The sequence below is a fragment of the Mchenga conophoros genome, linkage group LG11 (genome assembly GCF_057382185.1).
Source record: "Mchenga conophoros isolate Kocher_MC1m ecotype Shallow Benthic linkage group LG11, M_conophoros_male_GT1.1, whole genome shotgun sequence".
Lineage (NCBI taxonomy): Eukaryota > Metazoa > Chordata > Actinopteri > Cichliformes > Cichlidae > Mchenga > Mchenga conophoros.
In genome coordinates, this window is record NC_140536.1 from 35,865,886 (window position 1) to 35,885,475 (window position 19,590).

Sequence of the window (19,590 nt, forward strand, 5' to 3'; positions counted from 1 at the left end):
AGATTTATATGGGCGGGTAAAAAGCCAAGAGTTAAGTTCAAAACACTTCAGCTTCCCAAAGATAAAGGAGGATTAGGCATCCCTTGCCTACAGGATTACTACAGGGCAACACAAATAAGAAATCTGGTGGGCTGGTGTAAACCCGGATACTGTTCAACAGAGAGACGAATCTGGCATTAATATTTGACATCACAACAGAGAGACGAATTTGGCATTGATATTTGACATCACAACAGAGAGACGAATTTGGCATTGATATTTGACATCACAACAGAGAGACGAATCTGGCATTGATATCTGACATCACAACAGAGAGACGAATCTGGCATTGATATCTGACATCACAACAGAGAGACGAATCTGGTATTGATATCTGACATCACAACAGAGAGACGAATCTGGCATTAATATCTGACATCACAACAGAGAGACGAATCTGGCAGTGATATTTGACATCACAACAGAGAGACGAATCTGGCATTGATATCTGACATCACAACAGAGAGACGAATCTGGCATTGATATCTGACATCACAACAGAGAGACGAATCTGGCATTGATATTTGACATCACAACAGAGAGACGAATCTGGCATTGATATTTGACATCACAACAGAGAGACGAATCTGGCATTGATATTTGACATCACAACAGAGAGACGAATCTGGCATTGATATCTGACATCACAACAGAGAGACGAATCTGGCATTAATATCTGACATCACAACAGAGAGACGAATCTGGCATTAATATCTGACATCACAACAGACAGACGAATCTGGCATTAATATCTGACATCACAACAGAGAGACGAATCTGGCATTGATATTTGACATCACAACAGAGAGACGAATCTGGCATTAATATCTGACATCACAACAGAGAGACGAATCTGGCATTGATATTTGACATCACAACAGAGAGACGAATCTGGCATTGATATCTGACATCACAACAGAGAGACGAATCTGGCATTGATATCTGACATCACAACAGAGAGACGAATCTGGCATTGATATTTGACATCACAACAGAGAGACGAATCTGGCATTGATATTTGACATCACAACAGAGAGACGAATCTGGCATTGATATCTGACATCACAACAGAGAGACGAATCTGGCATTGATATCTGACATCACAACAGAGAGACGAATCTGGCATTAATATCTGACATCACAACAGAGAGACGAATCTGGCATTGATATCTGACATCACAACAGAGAGACGAATCTGGCATTGACATTTGATATCACAACAGAGAGACTGGATGTCAATGTCAGAAAGATGACTGTGATGTCAGAACCCTCTAAATCTTGTAATTTATAGATGGTAAATGGCCTGTATTTGCATAGCGCTTTACTAGTCCCTAAGGACCCCAAAGCACTTTACACATCCAGTCATCCACCCATTCACACACTGGTGATGGCAGCTACATTGTAGCCACAGCCACCCTGGGGCGCACTGACAGAGATATTTAATTCCAAATGATTTGACTGCATCATTGCGTCTTTGAGTTATGACCCAAACTCTCTATCAACTTTGTGAATAAATTCACGTCCCCCTGTGACCTCATAATTACACCACAGTTCAGATGGCATGAATGAGTCATGAGGTCACACCAACAGTGACAACATCAGCAGTGACATCACTAAAGTTGCCAGGTGAGTCCATAAATAGAACCCGTGACGTGGAGCAGGTACCGCCGTTTTGGACAATGCCACGACGCAGGTATAGACGCAGACATGCGAGGTCTTCTCGCCCCGTTCGCAGACACAAGAGACCCCACAAGGCCTCGGGTGTCCGCAGACGTGGGAGAAGATACCGTCGCAGACATTAGACAATCTCAATAAACATGTAGGATGAACATCAAAACTTTGGTCCAATCAAGTTTTTTTTAGATAACATATGTTGTTGTTGTTTTGTGTGTGTTTGTTATCAATGTTGTGGAAAAAAGTTAAGCTTAGTAAGCCATCAAGCACTGATCACTCGTAGAAGAGCACCAATAGGAGACAGAACTAATTAGAAGGTGTTATTATTCAGTCTGTACATCGAATAGAAGGCACTAACCACAAGGTGATCTTCAATTCATCTCTGTGTGAATGTGAACGGGGCGAGAAGACCCCCACTAACTGCATGTCCCTAGACTGTGGGAGGAAGCTCGAGAGAACATCCAGACTCCACACAAAGACCCCGGCCTGATGAGGCTAGGGTCCTGAGTTCGATACCCTAAACTGAACGCAGGACAGAGGAAGGGATGGGTGATGTTCATGTGCGCCCAGGTGTATGATGTGGCTCTTTGTCTGTGACTGGTTGGCTGTCCCAGCCCTGGCCCTTCATGTATTTCAGTAATGTCCTTTTCTCCCGTCTCGTTTCCATGTTTTTCCCTTGTGACCCATTCCTTCTGTCACGTGTGTTTCCCCCCCAGCCATCATGTTCTGTTTGTGCTTAGTTATGTCCATGTCTTATCTCCTGTCCCCTTTTCCCTCTGTATGTATTCACAGTGTACATGTTCCTCGTCGGCTCGTCATGCTAAGTCTGCGTGTCTTATTCCGTCATGTGTCATGTATCACTCCAAATCTCACTGACTTTAACTAATAATAACTGTTTGCTGAGTGTTATGTCTAAAAGGTATTGCACAATCGCCTCTAGTAGAGGATCAGGTTTGTTTTCCACTGATAATGGATTTTAACATGACTGACCAATGATTGTGGAGCACGTCAATGTAGGATCTTATAAATACAACGAGCAAACTTAAATGTTTTAAAATGTTCAAAAAATTAATGTATTATATTTCTGAAGTATGACGGAAGGAAAAAGTTACATTTTTTCATATTTAAAAAAAAAAATCCATGGGTTTAATGGGTCCATCATCACTATATTGAGGGCCTTGTATAATAGCCCAACTGCAAAAGTAAAGATTAACGGTGAACTTTCAGATGCTTTCAAGCTTGAAAGGTCCACAAGACAAGGATGCCCACTGAGTCCACTCTTATTTGCTATTTTTATAGAGCCATTGGCTGAAAGGATTAGGCAGAATGGTAACATAAAAGGGATTAATATCACTGGAAGTGAGCAGAAATTGGCCTTGTTTTTGAAGAGTAATACCAGCCGGCAGGTGTGGCAAGGCATCCAGCACCTAACCAACTATAAGATCAATCTCGGAGCTGCGGACGGTGACCTGGAGCTGGCAGAGGAGCTGAATATCTTCTTCGCCCGCTTTGAGACCAGGGTACCGGAGGTATTGGAGCCACAGCAGCAACACGCCACCCATAGCAGCACCACCCTCACCCTGGAAGAGCACGAGGTGAGGCGCATGCTGCAGGCTGTTAACCCGAGGAAGGCGGCGGGTCCTGATGGTGTGCCAGGTCGAATATTGAGGGATTGTGCAGGACAGCTGGCTGGGATCTTCACCAGGATTTTCAACAAATCCCTCGCACAGGCGACTGTCCCACTCTGCCTGAAGTCCTCCACCATAGTCCCCTTGCCTAAGAAGCCCCACATCACCGGCCTGAATGACTACAGACCGGTGGCACTCACCCCAGTGGTAATGAAATGCTTTGAGAAGCTGGTCCGCAGACACATCACAGCAGCCCTGCCCCGCAGCCTGGATCCACACCAGTTTGCCTACAGAGCAAACCGATCCACGGAAGACGCTGTAGCCACAGCACTCCATGCTGCATTAACTCACCTGGAAGAGCATGGTAGCTATGTGCGGATGCTCTTCGTGGATTACTGCTCAGCTTTTAACACCATCCTTCCACACAAACTGGTGGCCAAGCTACAAGACCTGGGGCTTCCAGACAGCACCTGCATGTGGATCAATAGCTTCCTCTCGGGCCGTAGACAGAGAGTCAGAGTTGGCCATCACACATCCTCAGCCCTGAGTCTCAGCACTGGCTCACCCCAGGGCTGTGTGCTCAGTCCACTGCTCTACTCTCTCTACACACACGACTGCACTCCTCGCCACCACAGCAACATCCTTGTGAAATTTGCAGATGACACCACAGTGGTGGGGCTCATTTCCAAGGGAGACGAGTCTACGTACAGAGACGAGGTGGAGCAGCTGACGTCATGGTGTAAGGCCAATAACCTCCTCCTCAACACTTCAAAAACCAAAGAACTCATAATAGACTTCAGAAGGAAAAAGGCAGAGATCCAACCACTATTCATAAATGGGGACTGTGTAGAAAGGGTGGCAAGCTTCCGCTTCCTGGGAGTCAATATAGAGGAGAACCTTTCCTGGAGTGTGAACACCTCCGAGCTGCTGAAAAAGGCCCAACAGAGACTGTACTTCCTGAGAATTCTCAGGAGGAATAACATCACACAGAGACTGCTGGTGTCCTTCTACAGAGCCACCATTGAGAGTGTTCTAACTTACTGCATATGCATCTGGTACACTAGCTGCACAGGGGCTCAGAGGAAAGCACTCCAAGGGATCATTAACACCGCCCAAAAGATCACTGGCTGCCCTCTCCCCACACTGGAAGTTCTACACAACGCCCACTGTTTTAAAAAGGCCCAAAACATCATAAAAGACACCTCACATCCTGGCCACTCCCTGTTCGAACTGTTGCCCTCAGGCAGACGGTACAGGGCAATCAGAGCAAGGACTAATAGACTCAAACACAGCTGTTATCCAACTGCAATAACACATCTGAATACTACAAAAAAATGTCCATCACGCCACTCTTGTGTTAATCTATGCACGGTCTGAAGCATGTGTGTGGGAATGTATGTGAATGTTTTACTGTTATATCTTATTAGTATTTTAAGTATTCTATCTATTTTATTTATTGAATTTTATTGTTTTATTTATATTTTGATATTGCTAAGGATGATGCAATGATCGGGGACCATTCTTCATTTCGTTGTTCTCATGACAATGACAATAAAGTTTCTGATTCTGATTCTGATTCTGTTTGCAGATGACATTTTGGTTTACTTATCAAAACCTACCGAATCACTTATGGAGCTCATGTCAGTGTTAAAGGAGTATGGGCTATACTCGGGATATAAATTGAATATACAAAAAACACAAGTTCTTAGTAGCTTTTATAGCCCTCCCCAGAATCTGCTCAACAAATACAAACTAAGCTGGGACAAAAGAACTATCAAATATCTGGGCATAAACTTATCAATGGATATAACTAGCTTGGAAGAAATCAACTACCCCCTACTTAAAAAAGATATCATGCTAAATATTAGCAGATGGTCTATCTAAGCATTTCTTCTAGAGTGGACATCATAAAAATGAATATGCTCCCAAAGATATTAAACTTATTCCAGTCTGTTTCTATAGAAAACCCTGATAGATACTTTGTAGAGTGGGATAGGACCCTCTCAAGATTTATATGGGCGGGTAAAAAGCCAAGAGTTAAGTTCAAAACACTTCAGCTTCCCAAAGATAAAGGAGGATTAGGCATCCCTTGCCTACAGGATTACTACAGGGCAACACAAATAAGAAATCTGGTGGGCTGGTGTAAACCCGGATACTGTTCAACAGAGAGACGAATCTGGCATTAATATTTGACATCACAACAGAGAGACGAATCTGGCATTGATATTTGACATCACAACAGAGAGACGAATTTGGCATTGATATTTGACATCACAACAGAGAGACGAATCTGGCATTAATATTTGACATCACAACAGAGACACAAATCTGGCATTAATATTTGACATCACAACAGAGACACAAATCTGGCATTAATATTTGACATCACAACAGAGACACAAATCTGGCATTAATATTTGACATCACAACAGAGAGACGAATCTGGCATTGATATTTGACATCACAACAGAGACACGAATCTGGCATTAATATTTGACATCACAACAGAGAGACGAATCTGGCATTAATATTTGACATCACAACAGAGAGACGAATCTGGCATTGATATTTGACATCACAACAGAGAGACGAATCTGGCATTGATATTTGACATCACAACAGAGAGACGAATCTGGCATTAATATTTGACATCACAACAGAGAGACGAATCTTTCATTGATATTTGACATCACAACAGAGAGACGAATCTGGCATTAATATTTGACATCACAACAGAGAGACGAATCTGGCATTGATATCTGACATCACAACAGAGAGACGAATCTGGCATTGATATCTGACATCACAACAGAGAGACGAATCTGGCATTGATATCTGACATCACAACAGAGAGACGAATTTGGCATTGATATTTGACATCACAACAGAGACACGAATCTGGCATTAATATTTGACATCACAACAGAGACACGAATCTGGCATTGATATCTGACATCACAACAGAGAGACGAATCTGGCATTGATATCTGACATCACAACAGAGAGACGAATCTGGCATTGATATCTGACATCACAACAGAGAGACGAATTTGGCATTGATATTTGACATCACAACAGAGAGACGAATCTGGCATTGATATTTGACATCACAACAGAGAGACGAATCTGGCATTGATATCTGACATCACAACAGAGAGACGAATCTGGCATTGATATCTGACATCACAACAGAGAGACGAATCTGGCATTAATATCTGACATCACAACAGAGAGACGAATCTGGCATTGATATCTGACATCACAACAGAGAGACGAATCTGGCATTAATATTTGACATCACAACAGAGAGACGAATCTGGCATTGATATCTGACATCACAACAGAGAGACGAATCTGGCATTGATATTTGACATCACAACAGAGAGACGAATCTGGCATTAATATCTGACATCACAACAGAGAGACGAATCTGGCATTGATATCTGACATCACAACAGAGAGACGAATCTGGCATTAATATCTGACATCACAACAGAGAGACGAATCTGGCATTAATATCTGACATCACAACAGAGAGACGAATCTGGCATTGATATTTGACATCACAACAGAGAGACGAATCTGGCATTGATATCTGACATCACAACAGAGAGACGAATCTGGCATTGACATTTGATATCACAACAGAGAGACGAATCTGGCATTGATATTTGACATCACAACAGAGAGACTGGATGTCAATGTCAGAAAGATGACTGTGATGTCAGAACCCTCTAAATCTTGTAATTTACAGATGGTAAATGGCCTGTATTTGCATAGCGCTTTACTAGTCCCTAAGGACCCCAAAGCACTTTACACATCCAGTCATCCACCCATTCACACACTGGTGATGGCAGCTACATTGTAGCCACAGCCACCCTGGGGCGCACTGACAGAGATATTTAATTCCAAATGATTTGACTGCATCATTGCGTCTTTGAGTTATGACCCAAACTCTCTATCAACTTTGTGAATAAATTCACGTCCCCCTGTGACCTCATAATTACACCACAGTTCAGATGGCATGAATGAGTCATGAGGTCACACCAACAGTGACAACATCAGCAGTGACATCACTAAAGTTGCCAGGTGAGTCCATAAATAGAACCCGTGACGTGGAGCAGGTACCGCCGTTTTGGACAATGCCACGACGCAGGTATAGACGCAGACATGCGAGGTCTTCTCGCCCCGTTCGCAGACACAAGAGACCCCACAAGGCCTCGGGTGTCCGCAGACGTGGGAGAAGATACCGTCGCAGACATTAGACAATCTCAATAAACATGTAGGATGAACATCAAAACTTTGGTCCAATCAAGTTTTTTTTAGATAACATATGTTGTTGTTGTTCTGTGTGTGTTTGTTATCAATGTTGTGGAAAAAAGTTAAGCTTAGTAAGCCATCAAGCACTGATCACTCGTAGAAGAGCACCAATAGGAGACAGAACTAATTAGAAGGTGTTATTATTCAGTCTGTACATCGAATAGAAGGCACTAACCACAAGGTGATCTTCAATTCATCTCTGTGTGAATGTGAACGGGGCGAGAAGACCCCCACTAACTGCATGTCCCTAGACTGTGGGAGGAAGCTCGAGAGAACATCCAGACTCCACACAAAGACCCCGGCCTGATGAGGCTAGGGTCCTGAGTTCGATACCCTAAACTGAACGCAGGACAGAGGAAGGGATGGGTGATGTTCATGTGCGCCCAGGTGTATGATGTGGCTCTTTGTCTGTGACTGGTTGGCTGTCCCAGCCCTGGCCCTTCATGTATTTCAGTAATGTCCTTTTCTCCCGTCTCGTTTCCATGTTTTTCCCTTGTGACCCATTCCTTCTGTCACGTGTGTTTCCCCCCCAGCCATCATGTTCTGTTTGTGCTTAGTTATGTCCATGTCTTATCTCCTGTCCCCTTTTCCCTCTGTATGTATTCACAGTGTACGTGTTCCTCGTCGGCTCGTCATGCTAAGTCTGCGTGTCTTATTCCGTCATGTGTCATGTATCACTCCAAATCTCACTGACTTTAACTAATAATAACTGTTTGCTGAGTGTTATGTCTAAAAGGTATTGCACAATCGCCTCTAGTAGAGGATCAGGTTTGTTTTCCACTGATAATGGATTTTAACATGACTGACCAATGATTGTGGAGCACGTCAATGTAGGATCTTATAAATACAACGAGCAAACTTAAATGTTTTAAAATGTTCAAAAAATTAATGTATTATATTTCTGAAGTATGACGGAAGGAAAAAGTTACATTTTTTTCATATTTTAAAAAAAAATCCATGGGTTTAATGGGTCCATCATCACTATATTGAGGGCCTTGTATAATAGCCCAACTGCAAAAGTAAAGATTAACGGTGAACTTTCAGATGCTTTCAAGCTTGAAAGGTCCACAAGACAAGGATGCCCACTGAGTCCACTCTTATTTGCTATTTTTATAGAGCCATTGGCTGAAAGGATTAGGCAGAATGGTAACATAAAAGGGATTAATATCACTGGAAGTGAGCAGAAATTGGCCTTGTTTTTGAAGAGTAATACCAGCCGGCAGGTGTGGCAAGGCATCCAGCACCTAACCAACTATAAGATCAATCTCGGAGCTGCGGACGGTGACCTGGAGCTGGCAGAGGAGCTGAATATCTTCTTTGCCCGCTTTGAGACCAGGGTACCGGAGGTATTGGAGCCACAGCAGCAACACGCCACCCATAGCAGCACCACCCTCACCCTGGAAGAGCACGAGGTGAGGCGCATGCTGCAGGCTGTTAACCCGAGGAAGGCGGCGGGTCCTGATGGTGTGCCAGGTCGAATATTGAGGGATTGTGCAGAACAGCTGGCTGGGATCTTCACCAGGATCTTCAACAAATCCCTCGCACAGGCGACTGTCCCACTCTGCCTGAAGTCCTCCACCATAGTCCCCTTGCCTAAGAAGCCCCACATCACCGGCCTGAATGACTACAGACCGGTGGCACTCACCCCAGTGGTAATGAAATGCTTTGAGAAGCTGGTCCGCAGACACATCACAGCAGCCCTGCCCCGCAGCCTGGATCCACACCAGTTTGCCTACAGAGCAAACCGATCCACGGAAGACGCTGTAGCCACAGCACTCCATGCTGCATTAACTCACCTGGAAGAGCATGGTAGCTATGTGCGGATGCTCTTCGTGGATTACTGCTCAGCTTTTAACACCATCCTTCCACACAAACTGGTGGCCAAGCTACAAGACCTGGGGCTTCCAGACAGCACCTGCATGTGGATCAATAGCTTCCTCTCGGGCCGTAGACAGAGAGTCAGAGTTGGCCATCACACATCCTCAGCCCTGAGTCTCAGCACTGGCTCACCCCAGGGCTGTGTGCTCAGTCCACTGCTCTACTCTCTCTACACACACGACTGCACTCCTCGCCACCACAGCAACATCTTTGTGAAATTTGCAGATGACACCACAGTGGTGGGGCTCATTTCCAAGGGAGACGAGTCTACGTACAGAGACGAGGTGGAGCAGCTGACGTCATGGTGTAAGGCCAATAACCTCCTCCTCAACACTTCAAAAACCAAAGAACTCATAATAGACTTCAGAAGGAAAAAGGCAGAGATCCAACCACTATTCATAAATGGGGACTGTGTAGAAAGGGTGGCAAGCTTCCGCTTCCTGGGAGTCAATATAGAGGAGAACCTTTCCTGGAGTGTGAACACCTCCGAGCTGCTGAAAAAGGCCCAACAGAGACTGTACTTCCTGAGAATTCTCAGGAGGAATAACATCACACAGAGACTGCTGGTGTCCTTCTACAGAGCCACCATTGAGAGTGTTCTAACTTACTGCATATGCATCTGGTACACTAGCTGCACAGGGGCTCAGAGGAAAGCACTCCAAGGGATCATTAACACTGCCCAAAAGATCACTGGCTGCCCTCTCCCCACACTGGAAGTTCTACACAACGCCCACTGTTTTAAAAAGGCCCAAAACATCATAAAAGACACCTCACATCCTGGCCACTCCCTGTTCGAACTGTTGCCCTCAGGCAGACGGTACAGGGCAATCAGAGCAAGGACTAATAGACTCAAACACAGCTGTTATCCAACTGCAATAACACATCTGAATACTACAAAAAAATGTCCATCACGCCACTCTTGTGTTAATCTATGCACGGTCTGAAGCATGTGTGTGAGAATGTATGTGAATGTTTTACTGTTATATCTTATTAGTATTTTAAGTATTCTATCTATTTTATTTATTGAATTTTATTGTTTTATTTATATTTTGATATTGCTAGGGATGATGCAATGATCGGGGACCATTCTTCATTTCGTTGTTCTCATGACAATGACAATAAAGTTTCTGATTCTGATTCTGTTTGCAGATGACATTTTGGTTTACTTATCAAAACCTACCGAATCACTTATGGAGCTCATGTCAGTGTTAAAGGAGTATGGGCTATACTCGGGATATAAATTGAATATACAAAAAACACAAGTTCTTAGTAGCTTTTATAGCCCTCCCCAGAATCTGCTCAACAAATACAAACTAAGCTGGGACAAAAGAACTATCAAATATCTGGGCATAAACTTATCAATGGATATAACTAGCTTGGAAGAAATCAACTACCCCCTACTTAAAAAAGATATCATGCTAAATATTAGCAGATGGTCTATCTAAGCATTTCTTCTAGAGTGGACATCATAAAAATGAATATGCTCCCAAAGATATTAAACTTATTCCAGTCTGTTTCTATAGAAAACCCTGATAGATACTTTGTAGAGTGGGATAGGACCCTCTCAAGATTTATATGGGCGGGTAAAAAGCCAAGAGTTAAGTTCAAAACACTTCAGCTTCCCAAAGATAAAGGAGGATTAGGCATCCCTTGCCTACAGGATTACTACAGGGCAACACAAATAAGAAATCTGGTGGGCTGGTGTAAACCCGGATACTGTTCAACAGAGAGACGAATCTGGCATTGATATCTGACATCACAACAGAGAGACGAATTTGGCATTGATATTTGACATCACAACAGAGACACGAATCTGGCATTAATATTTGACATCACAACAGAGACACGAATCTGGCATTAATATCTGACATCACAACAGAGAGACGAATTTGGCATTAATATTTGACATCACAACAGAGAGACGAATTTGGCATTAATATCTGACATCACAACAGAGAGACGAATCTGGCATTGATATCTGACATCACAACAGAGAGACGAATCTGGCATTGATATCTGACATCACAACAGAGAGACGAATCTGGCATTAATATCTGACATCACAACAGAGAGACGAATCTGGCATTGATATCTGACATCACAACAGAGAGACGAATCTGGCATTAATATCTGACATCACAACAGAGAAACGAATTTGGCATTAATATCTGACATCACAACAGAGAGACGAATTTGGCATTAATATCTGACATCACAACAGAGAGACGAATCTGGCATTGATATCTGACATCACAACAGAGAGACGAATTTGGCATTGATATCTGACATCACAACAGAGAGACGAATCTGGCATTAATATCTGACATCACAACAGAGAGACGAATCTGGCATTGATATCTGACATCACAACAGAGAGACGAATTTGGCATTGATATTTGACATCACAACAGAGAGACGAATTTGGCATTAATATTTGACATCACAACAGAGAGACGAATCTGGCATTAATATCTGACATCACAACAGAGAGAAGAATTTGGCATTGATATCTGACATCACAACAGAGAGAAGAATTTGGCATTAATATTTGACATCACAACAGAGAGACGAATTTGGCATTAATATCTGACATCACAACAGAGAGACGAATCTGGCATTGATATTTGACATCACAACAGAGAGACGAATTTGGCATTAATATTTGACATCACAACAGAGAGACGAATCTGGCATTAATATCTGACATCACAACAGAGAGAAGAATTTGGCATTGATATCTGACATCACAACAGAGAGACGAATTTGGCATTAATATTTGACATCACAACAGAGAGACGAATCTGGCATTAATATCTGACATCACAACAGAGAGAAGAATTTGGCATTGATATCTGACATCACAACACAGAGAAGAATTTGGCATTAATATTTGACATCACAACAGAGAGACGAATCTGGCATTAATATCTGACATCACAACAGAGAGACGAATTTGGCATTGATATTTGACATCACAACAGAGAGACGAATCTGGCATTAATATTTGACATCACAACAGAGAGACGAATCTGGCATTAATATTTGACATCACAACAGAGAGACGAATTTGGCATTGATATTTGACATCACAACAGAGAGACGAATCTGGCATTAATATTTGACATCACAACAGAGAGACGAATCTGGCATTAATATCTGACATCACAACAGAGAGACGAATTTGGCATTGATATCTGACATCACAACAGAGAGACGAATCTGGCATTGATATTTGACATCACAACAGAGAGACGAATCTGGCATTGATATCTGACATCACAACAGAGAGAAGAATTTGGCATTGATATCTGACATCACAACAGAGAGACGAATTTGGCATTGATATCTGACATCACAACAGAGAGACGAATCTGGCATTGATATTTGACATCACAACAGAGAGACGAATTTGGCATTGATATTTGACATCACAACAGAGAGACGAATCTGGCATTGATATCTGACATCACAACAGAGAGAAGAATTTGGCATTGATATTTGACATCACAACAGAGAGACGAATTTGGCATTGATATTTGACATCACAACAGAGAGACGAATCTGGCATTGATATCTGACATCACAACAGAGAGACGAATTTGGCATTGATATCTGACATCACAACAGAGAGACGAATTTGGCATTGATATTTGACATCACAACAGAGAGACAAATTTGGCATTGATATTTGACATCACAACAGAGAGACGAATCTGGCATTGATATTTGACATCACAACAGAGAGACGAATTTGGCATTGATATTTGACATCACAACAGAGAGACGAATTTGGCATTGATATTTGACATCACAACAGAGAGACGAATCTGGCATTGATATCTGACATCACAACAGAGAGACGAATTTGGCATTGATATTTGACATCACAACAGAGAGACGAATCTGGCATTGATATCTGACATCACAACAGAGAGAAGAATTTGGCATTGATATCTGACATCACAACAGAGAGACGAATTTGGCATTGATATTTGACATCACAACAGAGAGACAAATTTGGCATTGATATTTGACATCACAACAGAGAGACGAATCTGGCATTAATATTTGACATCACAACAGAGAGACGAATCTGGCATTAATATCTGACATCACAACAGAGAGACGAATTTGGCATTAATATTTGACATCACAACAGAGAGACGAATTTGGCATTAATATTTGACATCACAACAGAGAGACGAATCTGGCATTAATATCTGACATCACAACAGAGAGACGAATCTGGCATTGATATCTGACATCACAACAGAGAGATGAATCTGGCATTAATATCTGACATCACAACAGAGAGACGAATCTGGCATTGATATCTGACATCACAACAGAGAGACGAATCTGGCATTAATATCTGACATCACAACAGAGAGACGAATCTGGCATTGATATCTGACATCACAACAGAGAGACGAATCTGGCATTGATATCTGACATCACAACAGAGAGACGAATCTGGCATTAATATTTGACATCACAACAGAGAGACGAATCTGGCATTGATATCTGACATCACAACAGAGAGACGAATCTGGCATTAATATCTGACATCACAACAGAGAGACGAATCTGGCATTGATATCTGACATCACAACAGAGAGATGAATCTGGCATTGATATTTGACATCACAACAGAGAGACGAATCTGGCATTGATATCTGACATCACAACAGAGAGATGAATCTGGCATTAATATCTGACATCACAACAGAGAGACGAATCTGGCATTGATATCTGACATCACAACAGAGAGATGAATCTGGCATTAATATCTGACATCACAACAGAGAGACGAATCTGGCATTGATATCTGACATCACAACAGAGAGACGAATCTGGCATTGATATCTGACATCACAACAGAGAGATGAATCTGGCATTAATATTTGACATCACAACAGAGAGACGAATCTGGCATTGATATTTGACATCACAACAGAGAGATGAATCTGGCATTGATATTTGACATCACAACAGAGAGACTGGATGTCAATGTCAGAAAGATGACTGTGATGTCAGAACCCTCTAAATTTTGTAATTTATAGATGGTAAATGGCCTGTATTTGCATAGCGCTTTACTAGTCCCTAAGGACCCCAAAGCACTTTACACATCCAGTCATCCACCCATTCACACACTGGTGATGGCAGCTACATTGTAGCCACAGCCACCCTGGGGCGCACTGACAGAGATATTTAATTCCAAATGATTTGACTGCATCATTGCGTCTTTGAGTTATGACCCAAACTCTCTATCAACTTTGTGAATAAATTCACGTCCCCCTGTGACCTCATAATTACACCACAGTTCAGATGGCATGAATGAGTCATGAGGTCACACCAACAGTGACAACATCAGCAGTGACATCACTAAAGTTGCCAGGTGAGTCCATAAATAGAACCCGTGACGTGGAGCAGGTACCGCCGTTTTGGACAATGCCACGACGCAGGTATAGACGCAGACATGCGAGGTCTTCTCGCCCCGTTCGCAGACACAAGAGACCCCACAAGGCCTCGGGTGTCCGCAGACGTGGGAGAAGATACCGTCGCAGACATTAGACAATCTCAATAAACATGTAGGATGAACATCAAAACTTTGGTCCAATCAAGTTTTTTTTAGATAACATATGTTGTTGTTGTTTTGTGTGTGTTTGTTATCAATGTTGTGGAAAAAAGTTAAGCTTAGTAAGCCATCAAGCACTGATCACTCGTAGAAGAGCACCAATAGGAGACAGAACTAATTAGAAGGTGTTATTATTCAGTCTGTACATCGAATAGAAGGCACTAACCACAAGGTGATCTTCAATTCATCTCTGTGTGAATGTGAACGGGGCGAGAAGACCCCCACTAACTGCATGTCCCTAGACTGTGGGAGGAAGCTCGAGAGAACATCCAGACTCCACACAAAGACCCCGGCCTGATGAGGCTAGGGTCCTGAGTTCGATACCCTAAACTGAACGCAGGACAGAGGAAGGGATGGGTGATGTTCATGTGTGCCCAGGTGTATGATGTGGCTCTTTGTCTGTGACTGGTTGGCTGTCCCAGCCCTGGCCCTTCATGTATTTCAGTAATGTCCTTTTCTCCCGTCTCGTTTCCATGTTTTTCCCTTGTGACCCATTCCTTCTGTCACGTGTGTTTCCCCCCCAGCCATCATGTTCTGTTTGTGCTTAGTTATGTCCATGTCTTATCTCCTCCAGTCTGCAAGTTGCATCCACAGGCAAGATTAATATACCCCTTCAAAGTGTTTTTTTTTCTTTTCTCTTGATATTCATTAAGCACTCTTTAGTTGTGTGTTTCAGCTCTCAGACTGATATTTATGCCCCATGATTAGCACTGTTAATGTGTTTGGTATCCAGGGAGCACATCCAGTGTTGGGGTGCCTGGTTATGATCCTCTCACTCATCCAGCCTATCGGGGCCTTGCTGCGCTGCGGACCACAACATCACCTTTATGTATCCATCTGTGTGTGTTTAATTAATATACTATATCATGCCTATACACATTTAAGAATACTCTGTTCAAATATTATTTAAAAAAAAATTAAAAATGGCCTCACTTTTTTTTTCTCTACAATTATTTAACAAATTTTGAAAACACGATAAACCAAAGGAATGGGGCAGTACATGCTTAATGACTAAATGCACTGCTCACGCGGCAAAGTGAGGTTATAAAGTTATTTGATAACCCTAAGAGTTGTATTCATACTTCAAGCTGATGATTTTATAGTTCTTCTCTTTTCTTTGATAGGAGGTATCTGTTCAACTGGACACATTTTTTAAATGCGGTGGTAATAAAATCTATAGCTGGTAAGCTTGTGTTTTACTTCATTCTACCATCTTGCATATATGCTAACATTTTCAATAGCAGACACACTGTCACCCATGCTGCTTGTCTTAAAATGCCTGCTTCTTTGTGTCACACAGTGGCAGCCATATTTACAGGCCTGGACAGGATTGACAGTGATGATGGGTGGCTATTGAAAGTGATGGGTGGCTTCTTTGCCTGGGAAGTTCTCTTCATCATCATTTTGGAGGTCCATGATTGGGTAGTTAAACACAGAGGTAAGCCTTTTTTTTTTGCATTTCAGTGATGAAGGAAAAAATCATCACTACCCATATACACTTTAATGACAAAAACCAATCTAGACCCAACAGTCCATTTGCACGGTGAAGAGCCACCTGATCAGTTCAGCAGCATTTAGCTGACTGAGCGAAGAGTATAACCCCTGTACACCTCAGAATGTGGTTGGATGGGTAAAATAAACAGCACTGTATCACAAGATTTTCTGTGTATAACACAGCAGCATCAAATATTTGTCACGGTACGGCATGGCACACCGTGGAAGGAGTGGGGAAGGAGGACCCAGGCGCGGTGCTCTACGTATAGACAGTGTTTATTTACAGAGGGTGATATCAAACAACAATAAATCCCCGTGTTTCTCCCCAGACTCCCGTGTCGTGTCCTCCAAGTGCTCTCTGCTCCCGTGTCTGCACTCCCGGTGCTCGCTGCTCCTTAAGCCTTCCACGCTCCTCCTGCGGGAAACAATAGCGGCAGCAGTCAGGACACTGAACAATGGCAGGCATACACTACACGACCAAAACCTAAACTGGGTAACTAACGTGGAGTCCCAAGCAATGATCCCGCGTCGGTGGGAGCTCCAAGACTCTCTTAAGTAGCTCCCCCGACGAGGCCTGATCAGCAGCAGGTGTGTGGCTTCGGGTGTGGCCAGTCCCCTTGCAGGGCCACACCCTCCAGGCCTGACGCCGCCTATAAACAAGTGCTCAGCCACCCACACACACATATACACAAGCACAGGGAAGGGGGAGCAACACCAAAATACACAGCAATAATAATAATAATAATATAATACATGACTGCTCAGGGATCCTGGGTCGCCCAGTCCCAGGACCCTGACAATATTGGTATTTATGAATTGATGAGTGAAAACGCGTAAGAATGTCTCAATGGTAGTCTGCTGGAACAAAAGCTGTTACACTTTAACTGTGCTGAAGTACAGCGACAAAGGAATCTTTATCTTTCGATTTATTAAATGCATGAAAATACTCTGGGAATACTATACACGAAGGCTCAGCTCATGCACCACCAACCTAATGTTATCAGAGAGAACTTGCATTGAATTGTCTCAACTGAGACTATCCAATTTTGGACACGTGTAGTTTGACAATGCTGTGGCTCAATGTGTGGCTCAGTCACACAAATTATTAAAAAAAAATATGATCACAACCTCTTTGTGTCTACAAAAACTGGTTAATGTTTGGTGATTTTTAAAAAATGTTTTACCCCCCCGTGCCGCACACACTTTCCATGACCAATGGCAACTTGACATGCTAAATGTTTACATAGAGCTTCCAGCACATTGTTATCGTTCTGAAAGTTGTTGTTTTTTTGTTTTTTTTCAATCACCACAACTACTCAACTCGACTCAATTTTATTTAAATTGATTTCAAATTGTTCTTCTTCTGTTAAAGCTTAAAACTAATATCATAACTCAACCTGTATAAATAAAATGATTAAAAACATAGCTGACTGCTTTAGTTCACTTCAGTTAATGTGCCCTGCAATATTTCACTGTTCTTTGCTCTGGGTTTCAGATGATACTGCTGATCAAATGGAATCAGCATTGGTAAGCTGAAAGAAATATAAAAGCAAGCAATCACTGATTGCCACAAGATGGAGTATTTCTAATATAATTTTACTTTTTTTGTCAGGTCAAAGGTGACAGTTGCCTGATCGCTGTGTACCTTCTGGGAAACCTTTGCTTTTTGGTGGCACTTCTGGTTGGAATTGGAGAAAAATGAGCAGCAGCAGAATCTTCCAGAGTGTTTCCCTGTAGTTTTGTTGAATTTTATCATCAATTTTAACATACTTGATGAGAGACTGCACTGGAAATTCAGACCCACTGATGCATCAGTTGGCGAATCCTGGAAAGTTTCTCAGTAATGTCTTTAAAAAATATTACTTATGTTTTTTTTCTCTTTTGCTTTTAGTTGATAATTAAGGTGTACTTTCAATCAGCATTCAATTTCACTGGGCCAAGCATTACTGTCGTGTGTGTGTGTGTGTGTGTGTGTATAATATGTCTCACAGTTGCAAAGAAAGAAGTAGTTTCAGTCGCCTTTAGCCTCCACTCTGGCTGCCAGGTAAACCAGTTTCATTTTACAAGCTGGTTACATTTTTTAAGCCAAACAGCAATTTTGTATTAAAAAGTACTTTTAACAATTTTTCCTTTTACATTTTTAAATCAGGTCAACTCGACCCACATCATAATGGGAGGGTTAAAGCCCTTTTCACACATTAACATCTGTTAATATTAGAGATGGACCGATCCGATATTACGTATCGGTATCGGTCCGATACTGACCTAAATTACTGGATCGGATATCGGAGAAAAATAAAAAATGTAATCCGATCCATTAAATATCACGAAAGCACCTCACAAAACTTGCAACACGCCGTAACTCGCCTCAGAACGTCGGAGCAGTATGCATCACGTGATAGAGCAGCTGTGGCATGCGGGACCTGTGGTCTGGATAGCATTTGGAGCTTCGCTAGCAACCTGGCATTTCATCTCTGACAAAGTTGTCCCCGAGAGAAGTAAAGCAAGTGTGTAAGTCCATCTCTGAATGTTTGTAAAGCATTCCCACGTTAAGCTTAACGAGCGACTGCCTCTCGTTCTCCGGCTGCTACTTCAATCGTGAAACTGCTTAACGATCAGCTGATCGGCTTTTCTGTCGTGAGTCTCTCTTGTTTGTTTTTGGCCCACTTTGCGCCAGAAAGAGCAAACCAGCGGCTGAACAACAGCAGCACGTTTAAGCTTGATAAGCTGTTGTTAGAATTTATTTAATATTACTTTCTACACCAGGATCTTTTTCTACGTAGCTGACGGCTGGTAACTGTGCAGGGGCGGATCTAGCAAAGTTTAGCCAGGGGGGCCGATAGGGCATTAACTGGGAAAAGGGGGCACAAAGACATACTTTTCTTTCTTATTCTCATTTAAAATGTCTAGCTTTTAATA

General features: G+C 42.5%; 1 long non-coding RNA gene across 1 annotated transcript; it reads left to right on the top strand.

The window, feature by feature from the left end:
- Positions 1–16,066: 16,066 nt before the first annotated feature.
- On the top strand, positions 16,067–18,880 carry LOC146564889 (uncharacterized). Its single transcript, XR_014894456.1, has 4 exons — positions 16,067–16,360; positions 16,478–16,615; positions 18,167–18,198; positions 18,284–18,880. It is a non-coding gene; the product is annotated as an uncharacterized LOC146564889 (long non-coding RNA).
- Positions 18,881–19,590: the final 710 nt, after the last annotated feature.